The sequence below is a fragment of the Mycteria americana genome, chromosome 6, assembly GCF_035582795.1.
Source record: "Mycteria americana isolate JAX WOST 10 ecotype Jacksonville Zoo and Gardens chromosome 6, USCA_MyAme_1.0, whole genome shotgun sequence".
Classification (NCBI taxonomy): Eukaryota; Metazoa; Chordata; class Aves; order Ciconiiformes; family Ciconiidae; genus Mycteria; species Mycteria americana.
The window spans coordinates 36,421,209-36,436,370 of NC_134370.1; positions in this window are offsets into that span (position 1 = coordinate 36,421,209).

A 15,162-nucleotide genomic window follows, 5' to 3' on the forward strand; every position below is an offset into this window, starting at 1 on the left:
AAAAGGCTGAGGTACTTAATGCCTTCTTTGCCTCAGTCTTTATTAGCAGGGCCGAATGTTCTATGGGTACCCAGCCCCTGGAGTTGGAAGATAGGGATGGGGACCAGACTGGAGCCCCCATTATCCAGGGGGAAATGGTGAGTGACCTGCTGCACCACTTAGACACTCACAAGTCTATGGGGCCTGATGAGATCCACCCGAGAGTGTTGAAGGAGCTGGCAGATGTGCTCACCAAGCCCCTTTCCATCATTTACCAGCAGTCCTGGCTAACTGGGGAAGTCCCTGCTGACTGGAGATTAGCGAATGTGACACCCATCTTCAAGAAGGGCCGGAAGGAGGACCCGGGGAACTACAGGCCTGTCAGCCTGACCTCGGTGCCGGGGAAGCTGATGGAGCAGATCATCCTGAGTGCTATCACACGGCATGTAGAGAATAACCAGGGGATCAGGCCCAGCCAGCATGGGTTCAGGAAAGGCAGGTCCTGCTTGACCAACCTGATCTCCTTCTATGATAAGGTGACCCGCCTAGTGGATGAGGGGAAGTCTGTGGATGTTGTCTATCTAGACTTCAGTAAAGCCTTTGACACGGTTTCCCACGGCATTCTCCTGGAGAAACTGGCTGCTCATGGCTTGGACGGGTGTACTCTTCGCTGGGTAAAGAACTGGCTGGACGGCCGGGCCCAGAGAGTGGTGGTGAATGGAGTTTACTCCGGTTGGCGGCCGGTCACAAGCGGTGTTCCCCAGGGCTCGGTGTTGGGGCCAGTTCTGTTTAACATCTTTATCAATGATCTGGACGAAGGGATCGAGTGCACTCTCAGTAAGTTTGCAGACGACACCAAGTTGTGTGGGAGTGTTGATCTGCTGGAGGGTAGGCAGGCTCTGCAGAGGGACCTGGACAGGCTGGATCGATGGGCTGGGGTGAATTGTATGAGGTTTAACAAGGCCAAGTGCAAGGTCCTGCACTTGGGCCACAGCAACCCCATGCAACGCTACAGGCTTGGGGAAGAGTGGCTGGAAAGCTGCCTGGCAGAGAAGGACCTGTGGGTGTTGGTTGACAGCCGCCTGAATATGAGCCAGCAGTGTGCCCAGGCGGCCAAGAAGGCCAATGGCATCCTGGCCTGTATCAAAAATAGCGTGGCCAGCAGGACTAGGGAAGTGATTGTGCCCCTGTACTCGGCACTGGTGAGGCCGCACCTCGAATACTGTGTTCAGTTTTGGGCCCCCCACTACAAGAGGGATATTGAGGTACTGGAGCGCGTACAGAGAAGGGCAACGAAGCTGGTGAAGGGTCTGGAGCAGAAGTCTTATGAGGAGCGGCTGAGGGAGCTGGGACTGTTTAGCCTGGAGAAAAGGAGGCTGAGGGGAGACCTCATCGCTCTCTACAACTACCTGAAAGGAGGTTGTAGAGAGGTGGGGGTCGGTCTCTTGTCCCAGGTAACAAGTGATAGGACAAGAGGAAATGGCCTCAAGTTGCGCCAGGGGAGGTTTAGACTGGATATTAGGAAATTTTTCTTCACCGAGAGGGTTATCAAGCATTGGAACAGACTGCCCAGGGAAGTGGTTGAGTCGCCATCCCTGGAGGTATTTAAAGGACGTTTGGATGAGGTACTTAGAGACATGGTGTAGTGATGGTTTTTGGCAGTGTTAGGTTTATGGTTGGACTCGATGATCTTAAAGGTCTTTTCCAACCTATATGATTCTGTGATTCTGTGATTCTGTGATTCTATATGGTCTGCCTCTTATATGCTTCCCTCTATCCAGCTGAGAACAACAGTCTTCTGCAAGTGGTTAGTTGTGATCTGACAGACTTGGTCAAACAGCTGGATCCTCTCATGAGTCCTAATCATTGGTTACATTTTACGATTATCTCATTCTTAACATGGTCATGCCAATTTACCACAAGCAGCTTGTTTCCAAGAGTAGCAGATTTTTGCCAAAGGCTGCCTTTTGAGAATCAGGGTTGATGTTACATATATCATGACCAAAACCATGGAAAACTTGCATATCATAAAAAGCCTGAGCATTTTGTGTCCTGTAAGAGTTCATACCAGCTTCAGATCATTCAAACTGATTTGCATACCAGCTGTATTTCTCACGGTCTATTCGGGAGCATTTTGCTGCCCCACAAGATGCAAGGTCATTCTTTGTGTTTAGGAGATCAGCGTGTCAGTGAACATCAGTGTGCACTTACTGCAGGACTGTTGGGCCCTGGGACTTCGTATTCCACACTCTCAAGATTGATGAGGAGGGTGTTCAGTGACGTTGACGCTCCCTCGCTGCTGGTAGTTGCTGTTCTGCAGTACTCATTAGCTTGCTGTTGACTGGGGTTTCACCTCTTTGTAATTGCTTTTCAGCAGGGTTAGTCATCTGGAAAGCCCATAGTGTATCCTAGCCCAATGTTTTTCTGAAATCAGGCTCATCCTCAGGCACCGGTTGCAGAAGTCATCAGAAAACCTTTTTGCCAACCTTGGAGTTGAATGTGGTTAGCCTCAGGCACAGGATTTATTACAGTGTTTCTCTGTCTCTTCAGATAGCAGAATAGAAATTTTCTTTTTCCGCATTTTGAATCTTCCAAAGAAAAACAAAATTTTGGCTCAGGCAAGATATTTCTGAAGTCCTCATAATACGTCTTGGGATATTATCATCAGAATCAACTTCCTCACTTGCTGGTGATCTTTATAGATATCGCTGCATAGCATATGCATACATCAGTCTGTTCAGATCACTGCTTGCTATACTAGGCCATGCTGACATGCCATCAACTTCCAGACTTACTTTCTTCAGCATCCGATCAAAGGCAGTCTGCTTTTTCCACTGCAATTACACCTTTATTGTTACCCTGCCTAAGCTAGGTTGTAGTTTTCTGGGTTTACATCATTTCCTTGGCTTCTAGTCCACCATCCAGCCATATTTATTCCCTACTCCACAAGATTGTGCCCCTTTTCTGAAAGTATCAAGATGTATTTTTCTTTTAGTACAGCACCTTAGGTAGTCCTTCCCAGTGATCTCCCCTTTTAATCTGAATGTGTTTCTCAGTTTGGAGACTCCCAGGAATTTTCTGGTGCTGTAGGAGTCTTCTGTCAGCTACTTAATAGCTGCTGGTCCATCTCCATGTGCCTGGCTGAAAATGTCCTCTTTCCTTTGGCTTTCTGCTTTGACTGATCAGCAGAGTAAGTCTTCTGCTGTCTGTGCTTCCTAGCTGCCCTCTTGCTCCCCAGTACCTAGTACAAATGAAACAACCCATTTTCAAAGCTCACGTAATCTCCTATTTCAGGGGATCATACTTACCTTCTCCTCATATTTCTTTTTTACTTCAGGCTATTCCTGGGCATTGATTCTGGGTGGACTTCTCAGCAGCTCAAGTAGAGTTGCTCAAATGAAGCTTGGATATTACAGATGACAAGTTTGTGTAAGATGAACTACAGATTGAAGGCTCTGGCACTGAAGTGCTGCAATTGCAGCTAGTCTAACAGGACAACACCTATTGTGGTTTTGTGGGTATGATAGAGACTTTGAGGGTGTTTCTAGGTCTTTTGATTTGTGCTGAAATTTCATACTGTGTATTTGGAGAATATGGATCCTGCAAATGGTACCATTCATGTGTCACATAGATTTCCAGTGCTGTACCTGAATTTGTCTAACTTTGTTTCAGATTTTTTATCAACCATTGGACATCTGAATTTCACCAGCTGCTCACCTTTAGCTGGAGATGAAGCAAATCTTTTTTCAGTAGTTTTCCCTTAGAGCCATGAATGCTAGTCACTAGTAAGTGAGGAGAACTGAAACAGATGCCAGAAAATTAAAATCAATTGATTTTATGCATAACAGTAACAAGGCATTTTATCTTGGTGATAAACAGTGCTATCTTAAGTAAGCATTCATTTGACCTAGTGGCTTTGATATCAGTTGCTATTAATATCCATGTAGCACTCATTAGCAAGCCTGCAGCTTTCAGGGATTTAGCTGAATAGTAAGTAAAACTAGATGTGAAAATAAACTGACCTATAAGCAACAATTTTTCTTTAGGAAAAAAAAAGGAAAATATATTAAAGCTAGTCCAACATAATACAGGAGATTAAGAACCGTAGGCATTTAATGAATACTATCTTATAAATGGAAAATAGATATGAATGATGAGGAGTTTCTAAAATTAGAATTTTTCTCAGATGAGATATTTAGAATAATTTTATGGAAGTCATGTTATGTGGGCATAGGAACAAATGAAACAATAAATGGACGACCAGCTTAAATGCATAATTAATGCTGTGTGCCAAAATGAACTGTACCAAAGCAGCTTTCATGTTCCCAGAAAATTGAAGGAAGCTCTCTAAAAGCAACTAATTTGCAATACAGAGCTGATGAAATAACATTTGCGAATGTTTGTACTGAGTTGGAAGGCTGAAAGGATACTTATCAATTCCCCTGGATTACAAAGGAGGAATTCAAATTATTTCAATGCCTTTCCCCATTTCATAGCTGCATACCTAACCTGACCTAAGCCCATAAGCTGTCTTTTAAAAAAAGTTTTAAAAGTTACTGAAAAACTCTTGTTTGATAGGTTCGTATATCATAGTCACAGCTGTATCAGAAACCTGAGTCAGTATTTATTTACATAACAGGACAGTTCTTTCTTCTTCTTGCAATATCTCTAGTTTAGCCTATAACTTTTTTTTTTTTAACTACAGTAAACTTCAATAACTGGATCATCACCAGTTTATGTCAGGTAAACATACAGTTCAACAGGTTTCTTCATTTTCATTCTTTAGCTTATTGTGATGGTACTAGTTGGACATGGAAAGTTTTAATTATTGATGCTGTGATCAAATCTGATGATGCCAGGAAAAGCTAGAGCTTTATTTCTGTTCTTTGTGGTGTTCTATATGCAAGTAACTCAGCTATCAGGTGAGGAATCTGCATTAGAGCTCATTGGAGATCTCTGCAAGTAAACAGAAGCATTGATTTTTTTTGTTTTGTTTGGTTGGTTGGGGTTTTTTTGAGGGAATAGCATTAGGGAGGTTGAGATCTAACTATTGATTCATAGGTTAATCCTTTTAATGTATTAACAGTTAGTCTATGGAAAACTTGAAATTAAACGGAGCCATTCACACTTTTATTTAATGAACAGTAAAACAATATTGCGTAAAAAGAACTGTGATTAACCTGACAGCTATTAATGTTGATGGCATGGTCCCTTCAAAGTAAGTGGCAGACTCCCTTCGGTCTGACTAGGGCAGGTTTTTTCTGTTTGAAACAGAAAAAAGATTCAGCGTTTTTACAACCAGATTTGATCCAGCTCCATCAAAAGTCAATGTTTTTCAAATTCTGTTTAATCCAATTCCTATTCTGTAGCCAGTATTACACTAAAATGGCCATTCTAGTGGTGGCTTATAGGATAACATGAGTGGTCATTGACATCGGTGGACTGAGATTTCTCTGAGGTTTCTCACCAGATAGTAGCTCTCTGAACAAACTCTCTGTTAGGATATGAAATATTAAACATCAGAGTGGCAGGATTGCTGACAGCACTGTAATATTGAAGACATTTGTCTGATTCATAAATATATTATATTCGGTTTCACAAAAGCCAGAGAATGTCAGATCGTACAAGAATCAATTTAGATTGGAGAAGTTCAGCACAGTTTTAACTCCAGGGCATTATTATTTACATCACTTGGTGACATAAACATGATCTCTGATCACATCTTTGCTTTGAAGAAGCGGCATATGTTGGTTCTTCTTTGCAGAGTACATCTCCAGAGACATACAAACTGAACCCTGCAGAATTTGCTCAAATTATCAGTTCCTCTTCATGTTTAGATTATAATAATGCTCAGAGTATTTCTGTGGTCTCTGCTTACGTTTCTGTGGCATTCATGTATGCACGTCAGTTATAGTGGAGGTTTGCCAGTTTCAGACAGTTGAAAAATATCTGTATCTCTTTCCACACCTTAATCTGACAGGCGTTCCTGCCTTACTTCATTTGAAAGAAACAGCAGAAGCATAAGACAAACTAGTGTCTGTTTAACTCATTACTGAGTGTGCTGGGCTTCCTTGGAGAAACAACTGTGTAATAAATCCTTTTTAGACATCATCTTTTGTAAAAGCAACGCTATTTTCCTCTTTAGTGGCCATCATAATCTCATTGTGTTGCATCTCATCATGCAACTATCTCAAAATAACAAAAAATATTTTTATAGGCCTGCTGACTGACGGTAGTTTAAATACGTGGGTGGTATTTTATAGGCAGGGCTACATACTTGGAAAGCGATTGATTCTAGACAAACTTAGGTCTGTTTTCGTTTTACAGGACATGGTATACAATCGTAGAGCTCATATACAATATATGACCAAAGATGACAGTTAAAGTGCAGAGTGTAGACATTTAAAAAAAAAAAAAAATTTGAAAAATTACTGGATAGTTACAGGTCAGAATATTTCCAAAATATAGTTTTTTGACAATACTGACATTGGAATTGGTCATTTTTTCCTATTTTTCTGTGAACAGTGGAGAAAAGGAAGAAGGGGAAGAGGCAAGGACAATTCCTATATTCTAGTGCAAAGATTTGAGCTCTTAACATAGCTTTCATGCCAAGTTACACTTCCACCACAAGGAAAAAAAACACAGAAACTACCTCTTCACAGAGAAATGGAGGCCTTCAGTCTGGGGTTTTGTTATCATTTCAGAGAAAGCTTTCTAAAAGCTCTTCCTAGTCAGGACAGAAGAATTTTGAAATTACCATAAAGTGGATCTGTCAGCCTTCAATCTGCTTTAGGAGTCAGTTTGAGAAAGAAAAGTACTCCGGGAGATTCGTTACCTTGCATTCTAGCAGATATCCTGAGAAAATCCATCTAAAAACAGGAGTTGGAGGAAAGATTGTGTAGCTAATTCGTAGCCACTGTAAATATCCCCAGGTGAAACAATGCTCTGGTTTATGAAGACTGGTTGACAGTCCCTCTTTAGTAATCATTCACTAGCTGTGTAGCCACATTTCTTTTCAGTGGCTTACTTCCTACTTCCTTACTTCCGACTTCCTTACTTCCTGGAATTAGCTTCTCTTCCTCAGCAGTTTGTTGTTTAATGAGATATAAATACTGAAATGTTTTCACTATGGTAACATTCTTTTAAATTGCATGATTTTTCATGATGTTTTACATTAGGCTTGTGTGTCCTGTAGAGCACTGGGGGTGAATCAATGTCATGTGATGAGAAAGACTGGTGTTACCAGCACTCCTGCCTAGACTACTGCAGAATCTGCACAGTGAGCAGAAGAGGAATTTCAGGAAGATAGAAAGCATAGTTTCATGGTTAAGGCAGTAGAAAGCTACCCCAGAGAAATGGACTCTCCCTATATACCATATCAACCTGTGCCACAGCATTCATGTGTAATCTAAACAAGTAACCTGAGCTGTAATTTTCAGATTTTCCCAACTGCACGCTATTGACGTCTCAGGTGGCCACCTTTAAAGTCAGGGTTATACTTTTGGGAAGCACCAAGCAGAGAATGCATCAGATGGACAGTACACCCCAGATACTGTCTGGGGCCAGTACTGTGAAATACCTTCATTTATGACCTGGATGATGAGACAGAATGCCCCTTGGCAAGCTTGTAGACGGTACAGAACTGGGAGGACTTGGTGTGCTGTCATTCTGGGGGACCACAACAGGGTGGAGAAATGGGTCAACAGAAACCTCATAAAGTTCCACAAAAGGAAATATATTTACAAACAAGTGAAACCTTGTGAAGTTGAGGAAACAAATCAATAAAAGACAGCATGAAAAACACTGCCAGTAGTGGGCAAGCCGCTACCATTTCTTTCAGAAGGGAGAGTCACTGCAACACCGGTGATTCCTTGAGACCTGTCTGAAAGTTGCACTGCAGTATGTGTGCTTGCTTTTGATTCCCCAGGTTTTAGATCTCACCTTAGCATCCAATACCTAGAGGCTTTTTGTCCTATCTTTTCAGGTACATGTATGAATAATGGTCTTAATTTGAATTTTTTTTTTACATTTCATTAGTTATTATTTTGTCAAGATGGACTGGAAAGTTTGCCTTTTCAGATTTCCCGTACCAATGGCAATAATCACATGTGAAATACCTGAGAAGGGGTTGTAGTGATAACAAGAGGCCATTGTGGTTCACCTCTCTTATAAGACTCTTGAAATGTATAGTAGTGACCTCCAGAAGAGGCAGACCGCAGAGGGGTTGCAAAGACTTTTTCCACTGAGTAGTTTTAAAGAACTAATCAAAAAGAACTCCTTGGATATGAGCTTTTTCTGGATTGTTTTCATCTAGAAGTAAAATAGTAGTGAGTCAGCAAGAAAAAAAATCTTCTACATAATCTAAAATGTTTACAATATTTTTCAGATCTGCTTCTGGGCAAATAGTCCCACTATACTGGAGGAAAATTAATAGAAAATGGCCTATTAGTGTCTTTATTTATAGTTCAAGACTCAACAACTCAGTGATTTATATTTTCAATTTAATCACACCAACTGATGTAAGAAATAACTGGAAATGCAGGTATGACCTTGCTCAAGCAGACTATATAAAATTCAATGTAGCAAAGCTTGTATATTGAAAATTGTGCGGTAATAAAATGTTTTTTGCATTGTGCAGCTTGCCAACTATGTCAATACAAGATAATGGTTCAGGCAAATTACACGACTAAAGAATTAGAAATTTAACTGGAAAAAGGAAACATAATATTGGGTTTGTGGCAAGAACTCATTTTGTATGATAAAACTAATTTGTAATTTGATCTTTAAAGCAGAACACAAAAAGAGTACTGAAGCACTTGAAATGCAAGGTCTATTATAGAATAAAGGAAGTGTGAAGACAAAGAAATAGTCTGACAGCAGCCTAGGCAAGGGCAAAGGAACTGTTATTGGGCATAGCTAAACATTGTATTCTTAAGAAAATGATTTGGTTATTTGAAATAAGGAGCTGATGAAGTTCATGGGAGGGAGAACAAGAAATAGTTTAAGACTACAAAGTTCAGGTTTAGAAATTTCATTTAATTGTATTTTTATCTTCACTTAAATCTTTCTTAATATATTCAGGCAAGAGAGGAAAGTTACTGAACTAGTGGAATGACAGAAACTCAGCTTAGAAAATACAGTTCCTTATTAAAGAGTTTCCCAGGCTCCGTGTGCTTATGCTGAAAAGAGAAACAAAGGAGTGTGAGCGACTTCGTGCAGTAACACAAGTCAGGAATGTGGGCCCAGAGAATACCCTCTCTGGAACAAACTTGCTGTCTCATGTGGAACATGTGCATGATCTTCTGTAGGGAAATGAGGCTTTGTTCTGCCTGTGCCCTCCACCAGCTCTGAGTGGGAAGTCATGCAAGTGCTTTAGGTACAGCCTTCTCATAACCAAGGTTCAGAACAGGCTTACGTCCAGCTGGCTTGGAGCCCAGGCAGGTTGTTCTTGTTTGCAAAATGCTGCATGGATATACCCCTGCAGTGCAAGGATGTTAGGTGTTTCCATTGCAGTTTCCTTCGTTTCTCTTTTTCCATTCATGCTTAGCCTCCAACAGTATTAAGCAGAATAGCTTGGAGTGATGTTGTAGCTCTTTCTAGTGATCGTGAAGACTGGAGAAGTAGGTGAGGAGCAGAGCAGTTTCTGATATACTAGTCTATTGAATTATGTTCTCTGTTGGTGAAAGTGTAGCTGCTTTTGAGACCCAGCTTGTTGGCCCAGGATGTCTATATGAGGCTTTTGTCTCTTTAACGCTTGATGAAAGGACTGCTGGTGGGACATTAAGCATTTTCCATTAAGTACAACTGAGTAAAATCTGTCCATTCCCTGGAATGTGTGAGGGATATAGTCATATCCAAATAACTAACTGAAAGGAAATTCTCTGAGTAACCAAATATTTCCACTGATGCTCAGCACTCCATTAGAAAATTACCTTAGGGATCAAAGAAAGGTTGATTGCAATGGTTTGAAGTATTTCTTACTAGCAACAGTGATTTTTTTTTGTCGATTTCCCTCTCATTTATACCTCCATGTTAGGAAGAAGAGGACCTAAGCCATTCAGTGCAAACATCTTTCATACAAATTAGATATATTTTTTCAGAGGATAATTCCTCTCCGTGTAAAAATATAAATTCATTAATTTGTTACAATACCCTAATGGCCTGGCACAAGTGCAGAGGGTGTGATTATTCCTGAGTTATTAAGGGAAGGATCATTTAGATGCAGAAGTTCACATTACTTCATTGAAAGACTGTGTAAAATGATTGTTGAAATAGGTTTTTGGTCTATTAGGCTCCTCACTAATCTTTTGGGGGAACTCATTAACATGCTTGAGTGATAAAAGGCATAAGGATAGCTTTCATCAAGTGAAATTTAGTGGTGCATATCATGCATGAGATGCATTATAAGTTGTGTTTATGATCTGAGAAACCTTGTAAGAGTATCTGATGCACTGCATAAATCATTGCATTCTTGGGACATGATAAATGCAGAGAAATTTGATTCTGGGACAGTTCTTAAACACAAGAAATAAACGGATTGTATAAAATTCCTCCCTTGTACTATTTTTTAACCTGCTGCTTATAAAGTATGAATGATGTACTTCCTCCCCTTTTCCCATACTCTATAGATCTTTAATAGATCAAGCCTTTTATAGGGCTTGAGTGAAGAGCAGCAACACTGAAATGCTTTGGCCTGTGTCCTTTGAGTCAGGTAGAAATAGTTAATCACATGTCACAAGCAAGCTTTGGGCTATGATTAATCCCACATGTTGAGAATTATCTTTCAAGAAATTGTTTAAGAGAGGGCATGAGTCTTTTGGAAAGAAAATGAGACAGCTTGCCAGAGAAGAGTATTTTAAACATCCTGTTTGTTGAATAGGTAGATACCTGGTGAGAGAACTCAGCTGAATATGTTTGAAAGAATTATTATTCAGCAAATGAAACCCTTTCAGATGACTGTTACCCAGTTTGAAATCCGACAACGTATCTTGGAAACATGAAGACCACTTGGGAGTGTTAAAAGTGGCAGGGAATATAGGACATCACAAAATTCTGTTCAAGCATATTTTTCTATGTTTACCGTATTTCACTTGTGCTTTTATAATGAGCTGACAATTTTATCAGATTTTTGCTTGTCAGTATTTATTTGGAATTAAATTGCTAAGGAGAAACATCTAATAGCAGAGTTCTCAAATTACTTTTTTTTTTTTTTGCAGGCAAGTACATCTACAAACCCAGGGCCTGCTCTTACAGCCTTTTTTTACAGTTCTTATCAATCTAATGAGTAGTCCATGTGTAAGCTCAGCCATGAAATGTTCAGCCATGAAATGTCTGTAGGAGACACGTAGGAAGAGATCTACACAAGCTGCAGGAAAAAAAAATATATATTTAATGAAATACCTGAGTTTGATAAAACAGTGCAATGTGGTGGACTCATCTGCTTGGGCAGAAGTACTCCATGTGTTTATTCAAGGACTTGCAACTGCTGAAACCTCTTTCATCTCAAAGATAAAACTGCTATTAAGTTTTATTAGCAGCATTCCCTGCAATTGGATGTTCAGCACATAATTCTCATCTGATCTGGTATGTTCATTGATACAGAGAGATTATGTTACATTGTGAATTTACGTTGCCAAGATTTAGAAAGCAAGAGGCAACATATAAATGGAAATGCTCTGCTGCTGAAATAAGTAGGGAATGCATGCTTTCTAAGTTAAGAGTCTGAAGGGAATTTTTGCCTTAAACACAAATTTCCCCTATGTCAGGAAGTTCCTTTTTTTTCATATGAACAATAATTTTGGTGACTATCGATAACACTGTTCTGAAGAATGATCAAATGAAAGCAGGAAGTTAGGTTTGTATTATCCATGTGGGGATGATCTTACAAACAGGCACAAAGGTCTTCATCCTTAGTGAAAAGGCCATAGAGCAAGTAGGATAGTCCAGGACAAAAGGAGTTTGGGCAAAATTTCCAATGGTTTCAGTAGTTCTAAAGCTTTTTCTCATGGGCAGAGTTCACAGAGTAGTTTATTTGAAAGTATTTGTTATGCTTACAGATAGTACTATTCTGGCTAGCACACTTTCATCCCACTTTTTCCTCAAGACTGGGACAGTTTTGTTCATTGTTCCATTCATTGAAGGGGACAAGATGTTTCTTAATTGCTTGTGATGCAATCAACAGGCATCTTTTGCTTATGTCGTGGGTAAAACTAAAGAAATTAAAATTTACTTATTTTCTCAGTGTGGCAATTACTGAAATTGTTCCGTGCTTGTTTTATAAATGGTGCTGGTTTGATTTTTTTTAAAATGACTTTACAACCTTTTTCATTTTTTTTCTTTATCCACTATTTCTGGCCCACCAGGGTGTTTGAAACCAGTGTGTAAATAAGGTACAGTAGTTAATAATGAAACTTATGAAACTTTTACTACTGATAGTATAAAGCTTGCACAGGAGAAACCTGAAGCAGATGTTGCCTTCCTCTTTTAGCAATAACAAGGTCAAAACTACACTATAGCCTTTGAACTCTTGAAGTCCATCAAACTGTTTATGGTTTTACATTCCCAAAATAGAAAAGAGGCAAGCAGCAGGGAAGTGCAACATGACCTCCATCTTCAGTTCAGCACAAATGTAATTTACGGTCTCCTTTAGCAACTTTTTAAAAAATAGCAAACCACATATTTAATTTATGTCAAAACAAAGCCAAGTAGTCTTGGTTCAGCATTTCACTTTGCAGATGTAAAAGGACAGATATTGAAATACCATATCTGAGAATATGAGACCCTTAAGGGTCTATTTACAGTACCTTCTTTTGACAACTCTTACCACATTTACCCTTGTTTATTGTACATTTGCTATATCAGCTCACATCACATTTCTGATTTTCCCTTTATCATGTTGCTCTAAAAGCTCCCTAGCTTTATATCTCAATAGTTTGAAACAGAAGAAGGAAACGTGCTAAACTGAGGGACAATTCCAGATAACGTATTGCAGTTCAGAAATATGAGAGTATTGCCCTAATTTCAAGCTCTTTGGTCTCTTTTATATTATTAACATTAACTCTCAGAAATATTTTAATAGCTAAGGGGACCAAGTCTTTTGATCTCAAATTCATAAAGCTCCATTTATTCCAAGAATGGCAAATAGAACAAGGAATAATGTAAATGGTCATATGATTGTTACAGAAGGTGAATTGCAAGTTCAAATCCATCAATAAAATAGAGCAAATTGATATGAACATTAAAAGGAATTATAGATATATTACTAACAACAGCTGCACTATTAAAATGAATTCATGAAATTGTAAAGACTGGTCCCTGCTTCATATTGATAACTGGATGCATTCCATTACAATGTACAAAACTAGGAGGATTTATAATCACCAGTGTAATAAGGTAAAGCCTTAACGTCTGAGGGCAGTGAATAAATGCTTTAATTAAAATGAATAAGAAGCAAGTCTTTCTTTGGTATGTTGCATATTTTATATTGTCAGAGTTTCAGATGTACTTAAGATACTCAGATATTTGTTCAAAGAGAGACAGTCCTTGCCTGAAGAGCATATTTGACTGGATAGATGAGAAAAATAATGCTTTTGTTGTGTAATGTTACTGGTGAGAAGTATGTGCTAGTTCTGACAGAAGTGGTACATTTCAGAACCCTATAGCATTAGATGCTTTTTTTTTTTTAATTTAAAATTTACACTAGGAGCCAGAAGAATGTAAATATTTTGAAACAAAGAACGCAAATACTCAAAGCAAAATCTGTGTTATTGAAAATAAAGAAATTGTCTTATTTTTATTAGTGTTGAATTCCATTTAATTTATATACATTTATATATATTATTATTTTTATAGATATTTATTTCTAAATATATATAATATATATTTTTATATATTATACAGGTATATATACATTTATACAGTAATATATACATTTTTATATATATATATATATATATATATATATATATATAAAATACAGTTGCTGGCTATAGCTGAAGAGTTTTTGACAGAGGAGCCGTAGCAAGGTAGTTTCTCAATCACTTTCACTGTCCTGAAGGCTGGTCTAAGTAGCTTGTATGTACTGGAAGTGGCAGGGAAAGATTACAATTTAAGTGAGGTAATTTTTTTTTCTTTAATCCTTTTTCTGTGTGCTCTGTATCTTTTGGGGGAATAAATAATGCTTTGCTATTTGCTGGGTTTGGGCTGCAGTGATCCAGAGTTGTGACAGGATCCTGGGGAAAAGCTCTGGTAAAATCAAGTGCCTCAGTGTTAACCATTGAAGATTTAGGGATGCAGAGTCCCTGTTGAAGAGTGATGACAGCAAATAGTTCCAGGTAGAGACAGAAGACAAATCTGTTTCCAAAAGGTTAGATCTAAGAGAAAAAATGTATACAGCACTGGTAGCAGAACATCAAAAAATGTAGCTGTAGATTTTATGTTCTATATCGTAACCAGTGGCATCAATGGCATTATTGCTTGGCTGGGACATATATAGTCAAACCCAGGAAGTTTATAGGTTACTACAGGTTAGGAAAATGCAGAGGACTACAGAGTATCTCCTTTAATATAAATTATAAAAGAGTGCTTAGATTTTCTGTGGAATATATGATGATGAAACGTGACGCATGTGACTGTGTGCTGAGAGGGGCCTCTCATGTTTTTAGAGCTCTGTGGGACAACATCCATTTTGTTTTCTGAGTTTCTAAGGTGTTAATAGGACACAAATATTTTGTGCTACATCCCAGTGATCCTGCCTTTGTTCTGGTTCCTTTAAGCTAAAAGAAATCACTGTCGACTAAAGATGGTTTCCCATTGCTTATGACAATCACAGCTTGAAGAGAAACTTCTTAATAACCCTGTTGTTGTTGTTAACATTACTGTTCACAGTACTGAGCGGGAAAAAGGAATATATACAAGAAAACAAATGTAACCTCAAAAGTGCCTGGAAAGATTTTCTATCTGGCTGTTTTTCTCTTGTCTGAATTTCAGGTGTGAGTCTGGTTGGCTGGAGTAAGGTTCCTGTATATTAGCTTTTCTTAACCTGTCACATTAGGAAGATCAAGCCTTGTTAGAGCCAGACACTTCCACTTGACTTGGATGTGTTTCAGCTGAGCTCTGAGAGGCGTTTGGAGAAATCCAGGTTTGATCTGAAAAAGTTGCTTCTTCTAACCTTTGTATAGAGCT